The sequence below is a fragment of the Sapajus apella genome, unplaced genomic scaffold, assembly GCF_009761245.1.
Source record: "Sapajus apella isolate SASKATOON/1434 unplaced genomic scaffold, GSC_monkey_1.0 scaffold6, whole genome shotgun sequence".
NCBI lineage: Eukaryota > Metazoa > Chordata > Mammalia > Primates > Cebidae > Sapajus > Sapajus apella.
The window spans coordinates 32,395,944-32,414,599 of record NW_022436946.1 but is presented as its reverse complement, the minus strand read 5'-3'; the positions used below and the strand labels follow the sequence as shown (position 1 = coordinate 32,414,599).

At 37.8% G+C, this 18,656-nt stretch overlaps 2 non-coding genes across 2 annotated transcripts; one reads left to right on the top strand and one right to left on the bottom strand.

Moving 5' to 3' along the window:
* Positions 1 to 7,249: 7,249 nt before the first annotated feature.
* On the top strand, positions 7,250 to 7,438 carry LOC116549855. Its single transcript, XR_004268125.1, has one exon. It is a non-coding gene; the product is annotated as a U2 spliceosomal RNA (small nuclear RNA).
* A 4,388-nt stretch (positions 7,439 to 11,826) lies between these two features.
* On the bottom strand, positions 11,827 to 11,934 carry LOC116549799. The gene has a single exon (XR_004268080.1). It is a non-coding gene; the product is annotated as a U6 spliceosomal RNA (small nuclear RNA).
* Between the last annotated feature and the right edge of the window lie 6,722 nt (positions 11,935 to 18,656).

Here is an 18,656-nt window from a genome sequence, read left to right as displayed (position 1 = left end):
GATCTTAAAAAAGTCTATTTTAGGCTGCATGTAGTGGCTTTTGCCTGTAATCCCAGCACATTTGGAGGCCAAAGCAGGTGGATAACTTAAGCTCAGGAATTCAACACCAGCCTGGGCAACATAGCAAGACCTCTTCTCTAGAAAAAAAAGAAAACATTAGCCAGGCATGGTGGTGCATGCCTGTGGTCCTAGCTACTTGGAAGACTGAGACAGGAGGATTACTTGAGCCCAGGAAGTCAAGGCTGCAGTGAGCTGTGATCATGCCATCGTACTCCAGCCTGGATGGCAGAGTGAGACACTGTCTTAAAAAAAAAAAGTCAATTTTATATGATCCAATTCAATACCTGTTCAATAAATATTTATCAAATAAATACACTAATAAACCATGCACTGTGGTTTTAGGCTCTGCGGGCATGCATGCATGCCTCTGTGTGTGTGTATGTGTGTGATCAGCTATTAATGTAAACTTTATTTTAAAAAGAAACTCCTTAAGTTCTGCTAATTTTTAAAATTTATTTCATTAAGTTTCATAGATAATTTTCAAAGTTAAATACAACAACACATTTCCAAAATTGACCCTACTAGAAATACAAATTTGGCAATTTCCCTCAACTCCTTTGATCGTAGGTTAATTTTCTATTCTCCTGAGTTTTCTATATTTTTCTGTGAGATTAAACTCAGCCACCTGTTGAGCTGTCTGGATCCCTCGCAGGTGATTGCATGACTTCCTTCTGACCTGTGGAAGGAGGAACGAGGAACAGATCCAAATTTTGAACCGGCACCCCCTTCTATCCCTGAGCATTAGGCTAGACAGTAATGGCCAGAAACCCTTCTTGATTCTGTCCTCCTGAAACTGATTCAGCCATTTAAGACCGTGACTATTCTCCCACACAGAAACTCCTCTCCAGAAACGCTTGGCCCAAACTCCCCTAACATTTGTAACTCCATATAACTCTTTTCATTCATGCGCAACAAAAAATGAGTGGTGTGGTGATGCTAAGTCTGAGGTACCATAGTTAAGCCATGCTAAGGCACTTTAAAACCATTCCATTTTATTCCTCCCACAGAGTCACCCCCTCAGAGACTCTGAATGAGAGGAATACTGAGGGAGGAAAACATACAGAAAATCAGGAGAAGGCAGTGGCATGGGACTTAAAAAAGACTGCACAGAATTCTGTCTTCACCCCAAATGTTCATAAATTAAACGGTTTGCCCACCTCAAGCAAGCATTCAACAGGCACATCCTATGCGCCAGTCCTGTGATAATTGGCACCTTAGAGGCACTGGCATCCTGGCTCATGAAGACCAAGGAAGGTAAAGAAGAGATAAGTTTCCAGGCGAGGTGGCTCATACCTGTAATTCCAGCACTTTGGGAGACTGAGGCAGGACGATCACTTGAGCCCAGTAGTTCAAGGCCAGCCTGGTCAACATGGCAAAACCTCATCTGAACAATATTTTTAAAACTAGCCTGGCATGGTGGGTGCTAGTTTTTAAAATTTTTAACTTGTAGTCCCAGCTATTTGGGAAGCTTAGATGGGAGGAATGTTTGAGCACAAGAGGTCGTGACTGCAGTGAGCCATGGTCACACCACTGCACTCCAGTCTGGGTGACAGAGCAAGAACATGTCTCAAAAAAATAAAAATAATTTTTTAAAAAGAAGAGATAATTTGATGACATAGAGAAAAATAGGAATGATCAAAAAGAAAGGAACCGAAATGACTGGCTACTAAAACTTAAAACTTTTGCTAAGTGCCCATGTTTTGGACCACTACAGAATGCTTGCTTTAAATATAGAACAAGAGAGACATTACGCATCATGAAATAAAATGATGCCAGAAGAAAGCAAAGATAAAGGAAGAACGAGTGGTGTAAGAAGAAAGGAGCAAGTCCTTCAGAAAGAAGGTTCTTGAAAACATCACACCCTGTCCCTCATCCCACCTCAGAAGCTCCTTTCTATCCAGGACGCCTGAAGCCCTGTCTCTCCCAGGAGCTTAGGGTGAAAAACTCTCCCAGTCACAATCTGCTGGTTTGAATTTCTGATGGATAGCAGCTCTGTGGAGCTTATCAACATACCCAGACCACAGCCACTCTCCAAGGGACAAAGAGCCAACATTGCCTGAGAAAAGAAGTTTTCTCTCCTTCACCCAGACTCAGCACTTGGTCTGTACCTGGCAGCAATAGGAAACAACAGCAGCAATAGGAAAAGGAGAGGGTGTACACACAATAGTCATTGTCATCCTGCCTCGGGAGGCCAGCCAGATCACTCAAGGTCCCCACTCCTTTATTCCTTACAGCTCAATTCAGTAAGCATAATTATCAAACCTATTTTACAGGTGAGGAAACTGAAGCTTGATTGATCGAGCCAGAGGTCGAACCCAGATGTGTCTGACACTACATCTCCAAACCTCTATACAAGCCAACATTGCATCTGAAATTCATGGCTTCCTTACTCTCTTAAATCATTTCCAAGTGAGTTGATTCTATGGTTTACAGACCTGAAAGCAGTTAATCATGGAAACGTTGAGAAATAAACTGGTTTTTCATTTTCTGCCATTCTACTCATCATCCCTTTTGCTGACAGTCTGCTGCAATGAAAAGGCTCTATTTACTTTATTTTAAAACAGCTTTAGTGTGTTATAATTCATATATCATACAATTCACCTATTTAAAATGTGCTATTCAGTGGCTTTTAGCATATTTACAGAGTTGTGCAACAAGCACTGCTATCGAATTCCAGGGCATTTTCATCACCCAAAAAGAAACCCCAACCCATTAACAGTCACTCCTCATTCTCCCTCCCTCCAGTCCCTGGTAACCACTAATCTACTTTCTGTCTTTACTGCCAACTCTGGACATTTCATACAAATGAATCATACAAAATGTGGTCTTTTGTGTCTGGCTTCTTCACTTAGTATAATGTCTTCAGGGTTTATCCAGGTTGTATCATGTGTCAGTACTTCATTACATTTTATTTCTGAATAATACTCTATTATATGAATATTTCACATTTTCTTTACCCATTCACAGTTGACAAACATTTGGATTGTTCTCACTTTGTGACTATAGTAAATAATATTGCTAATAACATTGAATCCATTTACTTTTAATTCATCAGACTTTCACCCTGAAGGTTACCATGAGCTCCCATAAGTAACAAATTGCTGGAAGCAAAAAAGCTGATGATCCCTGAGCAAGACAGCCATATGTGTATCATATGCAGGGTGATCCACTCTGCCCAGTTTCCCACAACTTTCCCATTTTTAGTACTTAAAGTCTTGCGGAAACTTTGCCCCAGGAAAAATGCAACAGTTGATCATCCTAGACTGGGATTTAGCTCAGAAGACAATTCTAGAAAATCTACTTTGGGGATGTTTTGTGGTTTCTGATAATGGTGTAGTTATATTTAAAGAAACTAGTTTATGCAGTAACCATCATTATGCATACTTTCATTTAACAGGAAAAAAATATTTTTAATTCTTACATAGTGAACAATGTCTCACATTTTTATATATACTCATTTTGGAGTTACAATCGATGAGGCTATTTGTCTTGCATAATTTTTAAGTGGAATACTAGTTACATATTCAAAGGCCTTGTTGGGGCCAGGCACAGTGGCTCACACCTATAATTCCAACACTTGGGAGGCCAGGGTGGGTGGATCACGTGAGCCCAAGAGTTTGAGACCAGCCCAGCCAACATGGTAAAACCCTTCATCTCTACAAAAAAATACAAAAATTAATCGGGGTTGTGGCACGGGCCTGTACCCCCAGCCTCTCGGAGGTTGAGATGAGAGGCTCACTTGAGCCCTGAAGGCAGAGATTGCATTGAGCAGAGATGGAGCCACTGTACTCCGTTCTGGGTGGCAGAGCAAGACCCCGTCTCAAAGACAAAAAAAAAAAAAAGCCTTGCTAAAAGCTGAAAAACTTATGTCCACAGGGTGGCGGTGTGATACTCTACAAACTCAAAATCGGCATAAAAGCTAAATTAATCAAACTTCATCTTTTTTTTTTTTTTTTTTTTGACAGACTTTCACTCATGTTACCCAGGCTGGAGTGCAATGGCGCGATCTCGGCTCACCGCAACCTCCGCCTCCTGGGTTCAGGCAATTCTCCTGCCTCAGCCTCCTGAGTAGCTGGGATTACAGGCATGCGCCACCATGCCCAGCTGATTTTTTGTATTTTTAGTAGAGACGGGGTTTCACCATGTTGACCAGGATGGTCTCGATCTCTTGACCTTGTGATCCACCCGCCTTGGCCTCCCAAAGTGCTGGGATTACAGGCTTGAGCCACCGCGCCCGGCCCAAACTTCATCTTTTATTGAAACTAAGTGATTTTATGGGAAAATGGATAAGACTAACCATTTTTACTTGTGAAACCTGTGGCTTTATTTTACAGTAATAATCAGTCACTGGCTAACTGTGGATATATCTGAACCACATGTTAAAGACAAGAAATACAAATAATACCTTTTTTGGAGGTTGTTTTAAAAATGCCGGCGGGGTGCGGTGGCTCACGGCCATAATACCAGCACTTTGGGAGGCTGAGGTGGGCAGATCACCAGGTAAGAGTTTGAGACCAGCCTGAGCAACACGGTGAAACCCTGTCTCTACTAAAATACAAAAAATTAGCTGGGTGTGGTGGCGGGTGCCTATAGTTTCAGCTACTCGAGAGGCTGAGGCAGGAGAATCACTTGAACCCAAGAGATGGAGGCTGCAGTGAGCCGAGATTGTGCCACTGTGCTCCAGCCTGAGTGACAGAGCAAGACTCTGTCTCAAAAAAAAAAAAAAAAAAGTGCTTTTGACAGAATTATAGATTCACAGAAACCTTAGAAATCACACAATTTAGTATTTTCAGACATTTTCCGACCAAAAAAACCCCAAGTCACATTTCTAGTTCTATATATGCTTATAATATTTAATACAAGGCAAGTTCACCTCTTTGCCTTCATTTAAGAAAGACTATTGAAATTCACATGAGTGACTTTAAGGGACATTATAAGGGTAATCTCAAATCTTTATTTTTAAATTAATTATTCCCTGGCTTCAATCCTTGATTTTTAGAAATGCCTTACTTCTACATGGTTTACGGTCAATCCCAACACAAGTGTGTGAGAGTCCTTAAAGTAAGAAAGTATGATCTTACAGTAACCTCGCATTGAATGCCAGACCCACTCCTACAACATCCTTAACAGATATCTACCCTCAGGGAAATGAACACAAAAACAATGACCTTTTATCTGCATCAGCACCATTAGCATAAAGTCAGTGTGTGCAAGCCTGGCATTTATTTTGTATATTTTTTTTCTTCTAGACTCTTTTTTTCCCTAGGAAAAGAAAAAAGAGTCTAGAAGAAAATGTATACTTTTTCTAGCAAACAGCAAAAGACTTGGAATTTAGAAGCTATGTTAGTTTGTTCATGTGATTAAAGGTAAGGAAAAATGTATGCACCGGCAACTGACATGATTAAAAAACAACACTGAAATCTCTGAGAAAAACAGCTTCTCTGTTATGGTTGGTAACTCGCACCCCAGGCCAGTTTTCACCTTCTGTTAATAATGAGGCACCATAGGCTCAACAGCTGAGCAAAGATAATTTAGCAAAAGAAAGATAATCACAAACTAAATTTGAACCTGGTGATATATATTTGTATTTTCTTCCCTTTTTGTATCAACTTACGATTTTCATGGAAGAAAAGGCAATTTGATCTCTCAGGGCTTTTTATGCTGTTATTTGTTTTCTTCTAGAAGTCTTCAGTTCAATCTTAGTGGTGTTTCTTTTAGCCACGTTGATTCAGACCATTTATGATGGCAGTGCTGAAATCCAAACATGTAGACAGTGAAAATTTAATCTAGGAGAGACTAAGACAGCACATGTTTAAATTATCTAACCTGTTCTGTCTATGAACTTTGATTTTGACAATCTAAATACCTACTCCTGTGACTCTTCTAAACAAAACTACTGGATAATAACAATTAGATTGATCTGAAGTTTTTTTGGTTTGTTTTTAATATTAACAACTGCCCTCCTGGACTGCAATCCTCTTGCTACAGAGGAACTTTGAGGCATAAAATATATACCTAGGAGTGTGAAAACTCCCATATTAGTCGGAGTTAAATAATGCTTTCTGTAAGTAGTATTGCCTGATATGTGTGAAGTGATCCTTTGCTAATTAGTTAATACAAGTACTCTCTTTTCCCATGAGGCAGGGACTTCCCACGTGGAGAGTTTCTCAATAGATCCTGAAGTTTATATAATAACATCCTGTTTGGTAGAATAGGCAGCACAAACACTCTTCTGCTGTGCAGATGCTCTTAAGTTTAATTAGGCCCCATTTGTCTATTTTGGCTTTTGTTGCCATTGCTTTTGGTGTTTTAGTCATGAAGTCCTTGCCTGTGCCTATGTCCTGAATGGTTTTGCCTAGGTTTTCTTCTAGGGTTTTTATGGTGTTAGTTCTTATGTTTAAATGTTTAATCCATCTGGAGTTAATTTTTGTATAAGGTGAAAGGAAGGGGTCCAGCTTCAGCTTCCTGCACATAGCTAGCCAGTTTTCCCAACACAATTTATTAAACAGGGAATCCTTTCCCCATTGCTTGTTTTTGTCTGGTTTGTCAAAGATCAGATGGTTGTAGATGTGTGGCGTTGCTTCTGAGGCCTCTGCTCTGTTCCATTGGTCTATATCTCTGTTTCAGTACCAGTACCATGCTGTTTTGATTACTGTAGCCTTGAAGTATAGTTTGAAGTCAGGCAGCATGATGCCTCCAGCTCTGTTCTTTTTGCTTAGGATTGTTTTGGCAATGTGGGCTCTCTTTTGGTTCCATATGAAGTTTGAAGTGGTGTTTTCCAGTTCTGTGAAGAAGGTCACTGGTAGCTTGATGGGGATAGCATTGATTCTATAAATTACTTTGGGCAGTGTGGCCATTTTCACAATGTTGATTCTTCCCAACCATGAACATGGAATGTTTTTCCATCTGTTTTTGTCCTCTCTTATTTCATTGAGCTGTGGTTTGTAGTTCTCCTTGAAGAGATCCTCTACGTCCTTTATTAGTTATATTCCTAGGTATTTATTGTCTTTGTAGCCATTGTGAATAGGAGTTTACTTTCAGTTTGGCTGTCTGTTTGGCTGTTATTGGTGTATAGAAATGCTTGTGATTTCTGCACATTGATTTTGTAACCTGAGACTTTCCTGAAATTGCTTATCAGTTTCAGGAGATTTTGGGCTGAGATGATGAGGTCTTCTAAATATACAATCATATCGCTTCTCAGCCTTTTGGCTAAGATCAAGTGTAGTATCTAAATATACAATCATGTCAACTGCCAATAGAGACAATTCAGCTTCCTCTTTTCCTAATTGAATACCCCTTATTTCTTTTTCTTACCTGATTACTCTGGCTAGAACTTCCAATACTATATTGAATATGAGTGGTGAGAGAGGGCTTCCTTGTCTAGTGCCAGATTTCAAAGGGAATGCTTCCAGTTTTTCCCATTCAGTATGATATTAGCTATGGGTTTATCAAAAATAGCTTTTATTATTTTGTGATATATACAATCAATACCTAGTTTATTGAGGTTTTTAGCATAAAGTGCTGTTGAATTTTGTTGAAGGCCTTCAATGCATCTATTGATATAATCATGTGGTTTTTGTCTTTCATTCTGTTTATGTGATGGATTACGTTTATAGACTTGCGTGGGTTGAACCAGCCTTGCATTCCCAGGATGAAGGCTACTTGATCATGATGAATAAGTTTTTTGATTTGCTGTTGCGTTGTGTTTGCCAGTATTTTATTGAAGATTTTTGTGTCAATGTTCATCATGGATAATGGCGTGAAGTTTTCTTTTTTAGTTGCATCTCTGCCCGGTTTTGGTATTAGGATGATGTTGGTCTCATAAATTGAGTTAGGGAGGATTCCATCTTTTTATATTGTTTGGAATAGTTTCAGAAGGAATGGTACCAGCTCCTCTTTGTACGTCTTTCAAAATTTCCATGGGCCCTCGGGTTAATTGAAAGGATCAGCTCCATAATGATCGCCAGCATAAAACAATCTATGGTAAGGCCAGCTCTGTACAGCTACCACCCCACACCATCTCTCACTGCCCACTCCTGTTTTCTCACCCCACATTGCAGCACTTTCTTTCTCTCTGTCCACCCTTCCTTGCTTCCGGCACTCCTTCCTATACTGAAATCAACTAGACCAAATATTTAGATACAGATTTACCTTGGCTTACCAACATGGACTAATTTTACATTGGAACAAAATATCATTAACCATTATGCAAACACAGTGGTTGTACGATATAAGAAAAAACCTTCTGTACTTCTGAAAATGTGCTTTTGCCTCACTGAAATACCTGTAGGCTAGGCATGGTGGCTCACATCTGTAATCCCAGCACCTTGGGAGGCTGAGATGGGAGAGTCACTTGTGTCCAGAAGTTTGAGACCAGCCTGGGCAACGTAGTGAGAACTTGTCTCTACAAAACATCAAAAATTTGGCTGGGTGTGATGGCTCACACCTGTAATCCTAACACTTTGGGAGGCCAAAGCAGGCAGATTGCTAGAGCCCAGTTCAAGACCAGCCTGGGCAACAGCAAGAAACCCTGTCTCTACAAAAAACACAAAAAATTAGCTAGGCATGATGGTGCATGCCAGTAGTCCCAGATTACCTGAGCCTACCTAGGAGGCGGGGACTGCAGTGAGCTGTGATTACATTACTGCAGGCCAGCATGGGCAACAGAGTGAGACCTTGTTTTGAAAAATAAAAGAAAGAAGGAAATACCTATAAAAGTGACCTTAGAACTGTACTACGCTTTAAAATTACAAAGGCTTTCAAGTATAATATTTTAATACTGCTGATAAGTTTGAGAAGTAGATTTAATTATCTCTCTTTGATAGATGAGGAATCCAGCATTGAGAAAAGCAATTTGATCAAGAACTCACAGTTAATAACTATGTATGCAAATCCAGATCTATTAAATCAAGATCCTCCAGGGTAAGGTCATGAAATACAAATTTCTATCTCTAATTTTAATTTCCAAGACTATTTACTTTAGGCCTGTATAAATCAACTTTATGATTTTTTTCTTGAGAAATATTACCCCAAAATATCCTCTCCAAGAATTTTAACTAGGTTGTTGATGTTTAGCTTCTTGGAGATATTGTCAATGTGCTTTGTTTTGTTTTGTTTTGTTTTGCTTTGTTTTTGTTTTAATATCCTCTTACATGCCATGCCCAGAGAAGGTGTTTAAAAAGTATTTTTTAAAAGAGTGCATGAGTAGAAGGATGAATGGATTGATGGATGGATAGATGGATGGATTGATGGATAAATAGTTGGATGCACTAATCAAGAATCAAGTGAATAAATGAATGAATGAATGAACTTGGAATCATTTGTCTTTTCAATTATTGATGAGAAAATATTGCAACATTTTTATTAGAGCCACTTATATACTCATTTATTTAGTAAGCACTTTTATGCATTTATTTAGTATTTGTTCACTCTAATCAAGCATTGATAATTGAAAATATAAAACTGAAAATTACTCCTCTACTTACATTCATCCAACTCCATTTGATGTACTTAAAAGCCTGAAATGACAAGTTGTTAAGCTTTTGATTTATTTAAGACTCAAAAACTTGGCAATAACCGTCTTCAAAGTATTCAATATGTCAGAGGCAGAGTTCAAGCTACTATTGCCTATAACAATTGACTTTTTTCCTTCAAAAAAGAAAAGCAGAAAAGCTATTTACCCTACAATTTTTACAAGTTAAATATATAGATATTGCAAAAGCAAATTGTCACTGGGTGTACAAAAATTTTTACTAAAGATGGATTGAGCCAGGAAGACTGTGGAAACCAAGAAAAACAAGCCTAACCAGCTTTTCTGGTACAAAAGAATTGAATTTAAAATGAGTCAGATTTAACACTGTAAAATGATTCCTCAAAGTCCTTATTATAACTTTACATATATGAAACCATGTTTTATCTGCATTTAAAACTTTATCTGTATGATGGTCAATGTAATCACAGTATAATAATTATATTTGAATAGCAACATTCTTGTGCCAAAAAATCAAAGTTAAGTTTTGGAAGTTCTGGAGGGATACACACAAAATGTAATAGTGGTTATCTGAGGAGGGTCAGGAAAGGAAATTAAGAAGACACAAAACTAACTCTGTCCTATACTTTTTAAATGTTTACCTTTATACAATAATCACATATTGCATTTTAAACATAAAAACACTTACATTTTTGTTTATGTTTGACTTCTGGAGTATGTGATAAATAATTCTCAGCAGGTTCTACTTTGCATTATGAAGATATCTACTCATATTTATATTGATTCCTTCTAATTCAATGTGGATGAAGATCTAAGCATTTGAGTGAATATAATGATCCCAGAGATCAGATGTGTGTTTCTAACACACTGGAAGATGTGTGTTCTAATGATATTAGAAACATTACTGCCAGCCAAGGTTTCCAAACACACTCACAGTTTCCTCAAACTAGAACTGAAGAAATTAAAAGTTAAAGTCATTATTAGCATTCTAAGTTGGAAAGAAGTTTTGCAAACAAGGCTATATATGTAATATAAATTTATTACAGATTACTATTTAACTGTGCTTCACTTGATCAAAGTCTACCATTGCATAATGTAAAACACACATATTGCAAATTCACAGCATTCTATAAAGCAAGAGAACATCTAAGATAATGGTTTAAATTGAAGATACTTCTTTATTTAACACACATATTTAACTAGGTTTAGAAAAGACCTTAAAAGTACAAAGAATTCATATTAATAAACTTGCATATCTCATTTATCCAGTAAGACTGAAAGATGAGATGTTGCACATTAGTGATTTTTCAAATAGCCAAAGTTAGCCATTTCAAATGTCTTTTTTAAAATGACAAACTATTTAAACTGGATTTGATATTTTCTCACCTAATGAGCAGAATATGGAGCAGAAGTTAGCTTTGTCCTGAGGCTGTGGATGTCGGTTGTTGTACTGGATAAGGCTCTCCTTGATGGCTAAGGTTTCTAAGAGCTGTTTGACTCTCTTGCTATCTCCTACCCATTGTTCCCAGCATGTCTGCAACCCTCTTTTTGTTCTTCCTTTTTCTATTCTAGAAGGAAACATAATAATAATTGAAAATGTCCAGTGAAAGCCTGATAACAAGCTTGTTTAATCTGTGAATTACTTTTACACACAAACCTGAGTCAACATATTCTGATATGAAGCTCTGATAACAGCTTCGCTCCTCTCTAGTGGTGAGAATAGTACCTTTATTCCTTAGCTCAATATGCTGCTTTTTGCTAAGTCCAGACTGTGTACCTTGATCCAGGTGGATAAGATGATAGAAAAATCGGTTGGCAAATCATAATCATAACAAAGTTTAAGTGACTTGCGTGCCTGTGAAAGCTGTAATCGCCAAGATGGGCTCCCAATTAATAACACCCCTCTTACCTACCAGGTGGTGAGCAATTTGAGTAAGAAAATAAGAATGGAAGTCATTATTAATTAAATTCAGCTGGAAGTATGGACCCCCAAATGGGCTACTGGCTAACCACAGAATTAGGAAGATTTACCCACTCAATCCTAGGAGGCTCAAACCTAAGCAAGTCCTCACAATGGAGGCTGACTCCCAAGAGAAAGATGAAGAGCTGAGTTATGCATGCTTCTGGTGTCTTTTTAAATTTGCCAATATCTTTCTCTCTCTCCTTTTTTTTTTTTCTTTCCAGTGGACAGGGAAAAGTTATTTACTAAATGAGTAAATGTTTGTGTGAATGAATGAGCAAATTTGGTTCTTCCTAGTTGATGAGTGGGGAATTTAAAAAATATGGAATGCTTCACAAATTTGAGTGTCATCCCTTGCGAGTGGCCATGCTAATCGTCTCTATATCATTCTAATTTTAGTATATGTGCTGCCCACAGCGAGCACTAAATTTATCAACACCTCTTAGCTGCTGTTTACATTCAGTCTACCCAGCTTTCAATTCCGTATAACCAGCCTTCCCTTACTTCTTCATCTCTTCCTCCTTTAATTCCCTCAGGTGCCAGGATGGAGCTAATCATACTCATTTCAAGGCACAGTATCATCAAGGTCCATACCCAGTCCCTTTTTGTTTATTTATGTATATACTATTTACCTACCATCCCTGCTTTTTCCAACCATATGCAACAGTTGTAATATAGCTTATATGCTTTCTTGAATTTGTATGCAACCCTGTAAAAAAAAAAGTATTCTTCTTTGCCTATTTTAAAACCTTTGTCTATTTTAAAACATATAATGGTTCCAAACTACACCTTACTTTTCTTACTCCACACCATGTTTTAAAGCTGTGTCTGTGCTATTACGTGTACATCTAATTCATTGCTTCTAAAGGTGATATTGTGCTCCATGGTGTACATCCACCACAGTTTACTTGCTCACTCCACGTGACGGACATCCTAACTCCTTTACTTTCTATCCATGTCCTGTTATGATCCCAGAAGGGTAGTAGAGCTATGGGTACCTAATGTGACTGAGGACTGCAAAATCATGAGCTATACTACCCTACATTTCCTCCAGCAGGGCAGGAGGGTTCCTGTGACCCAATAACCGCACCAAATGTTGTATTATCCAACTTTCTATCTTTGTTCCATTCTCGTCAGTGTAAATTGGTATCTCATCTTGCACTGAAAATTTACATTTCTCTTATTACTATGAAGTTTTGACAGTGGCCGAGCATGGTGGCTCATGCCTACAATCCCAGAACTTTGGGAAGCCAAGATGGGAAGATCACGAGGTCAGGAGTTCAAGACCAGCCTGGCCAACATGGTGAAACCTTGTCTTTACTAAAAACACAAAAATTAGCTGGGCATGGTGGTGTACACCTGTAATCCCAGCTACTCGGGAGGTTGAGGCAGGAGAATTGCTTAAACCAGGACCCGGGAAGCAGAGGTTGCAGTGAGCTGAGATCGCACCATTGCGCTCTAGCCTAGGCTACAGAGTGAGGCTCCATCTCAAAAAAAAAAAAAGTTTTGACAGCTTTTTAAAATATTTTTTTACTTTTAAATTTGAGATAATTTTTGATTCACACGTAGTTGTAAGAAGTTATACAGAGAGACCTAGTGAACACTCTTTACCCAATTTTTCCTACCAGCACCATCAACAAACAATTGTGCAATATCACTACCAGGATGTTGATATTGATACAGTCAAGACACAACCATTTCCATGACCGCTGGGATCCCTCATGTTGCCCTCTTATAGCCACACCACTTCCCCACTGCTGCCCTCACCCCTTAACACATGGCAATCACCAATGTACTCTTCATTTCTAAAACTCTGTTGTTTCAAAAGTGTTATATAAACAGAATCATATAGCATATGATGTTTTGTTATTGGCTTTTTTCACTCAACACAATATGGAAGGAATCTGGCAATTTACTCAAGCTGAAGTATGTGCCAATAGCTTCTTGCTTTCTTTGCTGAGCAGTATTCCACTGTTTAACCACTCATTCATTCATTGAAAGATATCTGAATTGTTTCCAGAATTTGGATATTATGAATAAAGCTGCTATAAACATTTGCGTACAGGTTTTTATGTGAATATGAGTATTTCTTTCTCTGTAATAAATGTTCATGAGTGTGATTGCCAGTTTGTACAGAGTTGCATGTTTAGTATTTTAAGAAACTGCCAAATTATTCTCTGGAGTGGCTGTACCATTTTACAATCCCACCAGGAGTGAATGAGTTGTCAGTTTCTCTATGTCTTCACCAGTATTTGGTGTTGTCACCATTTTATTTTAGCCATTATAAGTTTACTGTTAACGTATAGTATTAACTTGCACTTCCCCAAGCAATAATGATGCTCAGCATCTTTACATGTGCTTATTTACCATCTATATATCCTCTTATGTCATATGTTTCTTCATGTCTTTTTCCCATTTTCTAATGGGATTGCTCAGGTTTTTTACTGTTGAATATTGAGAGTTCTTTATATGCTCAAGATATAGGTCCTTTGTCAGATATGTGGCTGGAAAATATGTTTTCCACTCTGTAACATGTTTTTTAATTCTCTTGGACATTTTTGCAGAACAAATTTTTAAAATTTTTATGTAGTTCCATTTATTAATTTTTCCTTTTATGGATTGTGCATTTAAAATATCAAGTGTAGGAATTTCTACCTAGTCCTAGACACTGAAGATTTTCTCCCATGGTTTTTCTAAAATTTAGTAGTTTTAACACTTAAGATACAATCCATTTTGAGTTAAGTTTTGCATAAGTTGTGTTTGTTAAGGTTCTTGTTTTTGTTTTTGTTTTGCCTGTGGATGTCCAGTTGCTTCAGCACCATTTGTTGAAAAGCGTCTTTTGCACTTCTTTCCCAAATAAGTTGGGCATATTTGTATGCATCTATTTCTGGGTTCTTTTTTCTGTCCCACTAATCTATGTGTCTTTCTACCAGTGCCATATTATGTAGCTATATATTAAGGCTAGATATGGGAAAGACCTATTCCTCCCACTGTACTGGTCTTTTTAAAAATTGTTTTAGCTATTCTGGTTCCTTTGCCTTTCCATATATATTTTAAAATAATTTTATCTGTGTCTACAAAAAATATTTTTGAGATTTTGATAGGAATTGCACTAAACCTGTATATCAATTTAGGTAAAATTGACATCTTCACTACGTGGAGTTTTCCAGTTCATCAACACAGTATAATTCTCCACCTACTTTAGATCTTTTTTGGTTTCTTCCATTTGGTTTATTTCATCAGCTTTCTGTAGTTATCAGCATACAAGTCTTATACCCATTTTCATAGATTTACACCTAAATATTTTATGTTTTAAGCAGTTACAAACGGTATATTTATACTCTTGACATTTACCTGTTTATTGCTATTATACAGAAATACAATTTTTGTATGCTTACATTATATTCAGCAAACTTTCTGAGCACATTTACATGGCCTAGAAATTTTTTGGTTGGTTCCTTGGAATTTTCTATATAACCAATAATATAATTTACAAATAGAGATTCTTATTTTTTGTTTCTTCCTTTTCATATGTCTTTTTTTTTTCTTTTTTTGCTTGTTTATTTTTTTTCCTTGCCTGCTTTGTTTTTGCCTTACTGAACTGACCAGAACTTCCAGCACCATGTTGAATAAGAATGGTAAGAGGAGAAAACATCCTTATCTTGTTCTCAATCTTAGGAAAAAGGCATTATGCTTTCACCATTATGTATAATGTCAGCGGTAGGTTTTTTTGTGAATTTTTTAAAATCAAGTTGAGAATATTTCCCTTTGTTTCTATTTTTCTGAAAGTTTTTTCATTAGTGACCACTGAATTTTGTCAAATGTCTGTCCTGCATCAATTGATATGACCATGTAAATTGTTTTCTTTAGTCTGCCAATATGGTGAATTACACTGATTAATTTTCAAATATTGAACCAGACTTGCATCCCTGGAATAAACATAGATATGGTGTACATTTTTTATATATTGCTGAATTCTATTTACTAATATTTTGTTAAGGATTTTTGTATCTATAATCATGAGAAATATTGGCCTGAAAGTTGCTTGTTCTATTTTTATTGTCTGTTTTGGTATGAGAGTAAAATCAGCTTTTTAAAATGAAATGGAAAATGTTCCCTCCTTTTCTGTAAAGGTTATGTATAATTGATCTTGATTTTTCTTTAAATATTTTGTAGAATTCTCCAGTGAAAGCTTTTGGCCTACTGACTTCTTTTTGAAAGCTTTAAAATTATAAATTCAATTTTCTTAAAAAGGGCTATTTATCTCTTTCACTGGGTAAATTGTAGTAATTCTTGTTTTCCAAGGAAGTGACTCACTACATCTAAGTTGTCAAATTTATGTGTGTAGAGTTGTTTATAGTAATGTATTTCATCATTTTCCTGTTGATGTCTGCAAAATTTGTAATGATATCTCTTGTTTTTTTCCTGGTACTGGTAATCTATATATTCTCTCTATTCTCTTTGTCAGTCTTGCTGAAGGTTTGTCAATTTTGTTGATTTCTCAAAGATCCAAATCTATTTTGGCTCACTACAACCTCTGCCTCTGGGGTTCAAGTGATTCTCCTGCCTCAGGTTCCTGAGTAGCTAGGATTACAGGCACCTGCCACCATGCCCAGCTACTTTGTACTTTTAGTAGAGACAGTGTTTTGCCATGTTGGCCAGGCTGGTCTTGAACTCCTGACCTCAGGTGATCCAACTGCCTCGGCCCCCCAAAGTGCTAGGATTACAGGCGTGAGCCACCATGCCTGGCCTTCTGTTTTTAATTTCATCGACTTCTGTTTTGTTTTGTTTTTGAAACAGAGTCTAGCTCTGTAGCCCAGGCTGGAGTGCAGTGACATGATCTCGGTTCACTGCAACCTCCACCTCTTGGGTCCCGGTTCAAGCAATTCTCCTGCCTCAGCCCCCAGAGTAGTTGGGATTACAGGCACGTGCCACCATGCCCAGATAATTTTTGTATTTTTAGTAGAGAAAGGGTTTTGCCATGTTGGCCAGGCTGGTCTCGAACTTCTGACCTCAGGTGATCCAACTGTCTCAGCCTCTCAAAGTGTTGGGATTACAGGAGTGAGCCACCGCGTCCTGCCGACTTCTGTTCTTATTTTTATTCTTCTTTCTATTTGCTTTAGTTTTAGTTTGTTCTTCTTTTTCTAAGTTCTTGAAATATTTCTGCTATTGATTTCTAGTTTGATTCAATGGTGTTCAGAAAACACATTCTGTATGACTTCAATTATTTTAAAGTAATTGAAGTTTGTTTTACGGCCCAGGATATGGTCTATGTAGGTATATGCACTGTGGGCACTTGAAAACATTATATGTTCTGCTGATATTTATACCTTTTATTCTAGATATGGAGAGAGAGAGAGAGACCTTAATCATAACCTACTGATGCCATTATTTTTCCTGTTCAAGTAAAGTATAAAAATCTTACTTTCTTTAACATCCTTTTATTTTTTTATTTATACTAAGATTGTCTTATATAGCATATTTCTTCCATATACATTTTTAATCACATCAGACTGTCTAAAATAATAATATAATAACACCATATTTTTTCTGTACCTTTTTAACGTTCAGATATGTTTGGATACACAAATACTTACCATTTGTTACAATTGCTTATAGTATTCAGTGCAGTAACACAAAGAGCAATAAGCTGTACCATGAAGGCTAGGTGTGTCGTAGGCTGTACCACCTAGGTTTGTGTAAGTGCACCTATAAATGTATTAGTCCATTTTCAAACTGTTACAAAGAACTACCTAAGACTGGATAATTTATGAAGGAAAGAGGCTGAATTGACTCACAGTTCCACATGACTAGGGAGGCCTCAGGAAAGTTACTATCATGGCAGAAGGCAAAGGGTAAGCAGGCACCTTTTTCACAGCGTGTCAGGAGAAAGAGAGAGCAGTAGGTGAGAAACTGCCAAACACTTTAAACCATCATATCTTGTGAGAACTCACTCATCATGAAAACAGCATAGAAGAAAATGCCCCCATAAGCCAATCGCCTCCCACCAGGTCCCTCCCTGACATGTGGGAATTACAATTCAAGATGAGATTTGGGTAGGGACACAGAGCCAAACCATATCAAAAATGTTCAAGCAATGACAAAATCACCTAACAATGCATTTCTCCATCGTTAAGTGACACACGACTGAATTATGTTATGAGACCCAGGATTTTATTTAAACTTTCTCTTTTAGCTGGCTTTCTCTCTGACACATCTCTGACAGACGAAGAGTGATATGCTGCCTCATGGAGCTCACAGTGGGAGGTAGAAGTCCAGGTTCCCCACTTGGCCTCCTTGACATTTGAGGTGGGGGGACATTTGTGGGGTCAGTGGAGACAATGTGGAGGGGATGTTGGGATGCTTTGTTACAGTCTCAAGAGGGTGAAAATCTAGGTGCCCCACTTTGCTGGTGTGAGTGATCGTAGGGCTACCTTTTGACTGTGGTGATTGAATAGACTAGAGCAGTTGCTATCTAATAGTTTTCTCTGGTGCTGTGCTGAACCTTTTCTGATCCTTTGACTGGAGAGGAATGGCTTTTGTTGGTTTTTATTTTATTGTTTTTGTTTTGTCTGTGCCCACTGGTGTTTGCTAGTTGCAGGCTTATTCAGCTCTAAGTTTGGTATATGTAAAGCAAAAAGAAAACCCAGGTGACTCACCACTGTGTCACTCCTCAGGTCCCAATGTCCCTAGGCAGTCTGTCTTCTCTCTTCTTTCTAAAGTCTTATGTTTGTATGGTTTATAATATTCTGTGTTTTTAGTTGTACTTAGTGGAAGGAATAAGGAAAAGTATGTCTACTCCCTCTTCCCAGAAAGCCAAAGTCTAATAGCTTCTTTTTATATAACACACTTTTATAACACAGCACAATGTACATTTCTAGAGCAGATTTCCTGCAGAGCGAATTAACAGAGTTACAGGATTTCTGTGATATGTGAACATACCGAAGAATGAGGGAGAAACAGCTTTGCCATCATGAAAGACAGGAAGGCAGAAAGGAAACAGTTGTCTCTAAAATAATAATCTAGTCACTCTTGCACTAGCAGAAGAGAGCCAGTGACCTAGTACAGACAGTGTGCAGAAGTACCTGGCTGAGACCCTAACAAAAGCTTCCATTCCTCAGCCTGTCATTCCCAGTGCTGTACTTT